Here is a 3559-nt window from a genome sequence, read left to right on the forward strand (position 1 = left end):
CATAAAAATGTCTTATAGTTGCTAGGAAAGGAAAATAATAGCATAGGGTCAATTTTGGAAAAGGACTAAGGACCCATAAATTCTTGACTTAAAAAATTGTGGCCCTTCCCGTCTTAGTTCGCCCTTTGCAGCCTGACAGTTCTTCATATTTCGGGCATAACTTTTTACTCCAAGGTCGGAATTGGGGAAACTCGGTGGCGTTGGAAAGAGGACTCAGAGACCTTTAATTGGATAGGTAATTGCCCACCTAATTCGTTTTGGGCTAAAAGATATGACCATTTAAAGTTGACCCTCACTTCTAACTTAAAACTAAAAACTGTTTTTAGGGGACTGTTTTGAGGGTCTCGGTTCTAAAGGATTTCATGACCTAGCTTAAGGTCTTGCTAGCTTATAACGGTGATTAATCAACTAGCTAATCAACCCCTTAAGCCCTTAAACAACACTCCAAACTTCAACGACAAGACCCTTACAACTCACTAGTTCAAACGACTAGTTTCCGGACGTCACTGTCATTTCTCATCATTTCATCAAGTTCTCAACTCCAAACTCACATGTGAGGCTCTAGTTTCACTAGTTCGTTTTTAGGGTCGTTACATATGCTGACGAAGCAGAGATGAAACACAAGAGTGTTGATCAAGAATTGGCTAGGCCAATTCCTCATCTGTACTAGTCGTTCCCGGTGTGGGAGCACGCCAACGATGGTGGTCTCGGGGAAGGAATCTGCGGCCTTTTTGAGGAGATTGATGCAGTGATCGAGGAAGAGGCAGGGACATCAGGCATCCATGATGCAGAACTTGAGGAGAAATTGCAGAACTGGACCTCCACACCACTCCTGATTTCCCGCTCATCTGGGTAGAAAAGACATGTGTCTTTGTTCATTTTAAAATCAGTGGCAGTCCAGAAGAGGCCCGAGACCCACCCTTTATGCAGTTTATGTGGTTGAAGTTTTTTAAATTCCCTTGTAGTGTTTAAAAAAGCAAAATGGCCCTCGGCCATGGCTAGACTTTGTGCTTGTTTTTCAATTTAAATGAAAGCCTTTTTATCAAAAAATTGTTTATTTATCTGTTTATATTTTACTTTTCTAACTTTGTCTATTTATGATTTCAGTAATAATAATTTAAAACCTGCCAATGCCATGTCATGTCATGAACCGGGTGAACAAAATGAGGCAGGTGATGATGAATGCGAGGAATACGGAGAAGAAAATGAGGTACCCGAACATGTTGCCGAAGAATTTTGACAATTTGAGAATCAACACAAGCCGAGTTTGGAAGAAACCGAGACTGTGAATCTCGGAGATGAAGAGTGTGTCAGAGAAGTCAGAATTAGTGTCCATTTGACCGAAACTCAAAGAAGGGACCTAGTTCGTTTTCTTAGAGAATACATTGATGTATTTACCTGATCTTACAGAGATATGCCAGGTCTGAGTACGAATATGGTGTCTCACAAGTTGCCAATCAATCAAGATTTCAGTCCAGTAAAACAAAAGACTCAGAAGTTCAAGCCTGAGTTGAGTTTAAAGATCAAATAGGAGATTACAAAGTAGATCGAGTCCCAAGTAGTGGAAGTGATGCAGTATCCGACTTGGTTAGCTAATGTTGTTTCGGTTGCCAAGAAAGACGGAAAAATCAGAATTTGTGTTGACTACAGAGATCTCAACAAAGCTAGCCCGAAAGATAATTTTCCATTGCCAAATATTCACATCCTCATTGATAAATATGCTAAGCATGAGATGCAGTCATTTGTGGATTGTTATGCGGGTTATCACCAGATCCTGATGGATGAAGAAGATGCAGAAAAGATCGCTTTCATCACGCCCTGGGGTGTATATCATTATCGAGTGATGCCTTTTGGTCTTAAGTATGCTGGTGCAACTTACATGAGGGCTATGACGACCATCTTTCACGATATGATTCACAATGAGATCGAGGTGTATGTGGATGATGTCATAATCAAGTCCCGCGAGAGTTCGGATCACTTGACTCACTTGAGGAAATTCTTTGATCGTCTACGCCGATACAATTTGAAGTTAAATCCTGCCAAATGTGCTTTTGGAGTGCCAGCTGGCAAGTTGTTGGGGATTTTATAGTCAGCAGAGGGGCATTGAGCTTGACCCTTCCAAGATCAAGGCGATCCAAGAATTACCTCCTTCGAAGACCAAGAAAGAGGTGATGAGTTTTTTGGAAGGTTGAACTACATCAGTCGGTTCATAGCTCAATCCACTGTGGTGTGTGAGCCCATCTTTAAGTTATTGAAAAAGATGTCTCTACCAAGTGGACCGGAGAATGTCAAACTGCTTTTGATGCCATCAAGAACTATTTGTCCAATCCACCGGTGTTGGTCCCTCCACGAGAAGGGATTTGATTATTGCTATATTTGTCAGTCTCGGATAACGCATTGGGATGCGTGCTTGGTCAACATGATGAGACTGGGAAGAAGGAGCGAGCCATTTATTACTTGAGCAGAAAGTTCACTCCATATAAGGCTCGTTACACTATTTTGGAGAGAACATGTTATGCTTTGACTTGGATTGGTCAAAAGTTGAGACATTATTTGTCTTCTTATACCACATACCTTATTTCCAGGATGGACCCGTTGAAGTATATTTTCCAGAAAGCAATGTCGACCGGGAAGTTGGCTAAATGGCAAATGCTTTTGAGTGAATTTGACATTGTGTATGTGACTCAGAAGGCGATAAAGGCACAAGCCTTGGCTGATCATCTTGCAGAGAATCCAGTTGATGAAGAGTATGAACCGCTCAAGACTTATTTCCCGATGAAGAAATAGCATTTGTGGGTGAGGATATTTCTGAAGCGTACCCTGGTTGGAGAGTGTTCTTTGATGGAGCGGCGAATCATCAAGGGAAAGGAATCGGAGCGGTCTTAATGTCAGAAACCGGTCAGCACTATCCTATGGCGGCTAAACTCCGATTTGAATGCACGAACAACATGGCTTAGTATGAAGCTTGCATCCTCAGTCTGAAGATGGCAATTGATATGAATGTTCACGAACTGCTGGTTATTGGAGATTCAGATTTGCTGATTCATCAAGTTCAAGAAGAATGGGCCGTAAAGAACCCAAAGATCACACCGTACGTGCAGTATATACAGAAGTTGTGCAAAAGATTTCGCAAGATTGAGTTCAGATACACTCCCAGGACACAAAATGAGTTGGCTGATGCTCTTGCCACCATCGCCTCAATGATTAAACATCCATATACAAGTTATATTGATCCAGTGGATATAAAGGTAAAAGAGCAGCCTGTCCATTGTTCGCATGTTGAAGCGGAACCAGATGATCTGCCTTGGTATTTTGACATCAAGAAGTATTTAGAGGACGGGAGTTATCCTGAGAATGCAACGTTCAACCAGAAGAAGTCGATACGCCGTATGGCCCTCAATTTCTTTGCAAGTGGGGAAATCCTTTTTAGGAGGACTCCAGATTTAGGTCTTCTCAGATGTGTTGATTCTAGTGAAGCTGCAAAGCTTCTGGAATCAGTACATGCCGGAGTTTGTGGTACTCACATGAATGGGCTCACTTTGGCAAGAAAGATCCTTCG

This window comes from Solanum tuberosum, unplaced genomic scaffold, assembly GCF_000226075.1.
Source record: "Solanum tuberosum cultivar DM 1-3 516 R44 unplaced genomic scaffold, SolTub_3.0 scf00002, whole genome shotgun sequence".
NCBI classification, from domain to species: domain Eukaryota; kingdom Viridiplantae; phylum Streptophyta; class Magnoliopsida; order Solanales; family Solanaceae; genus Solanum; species Solanum tuberosum.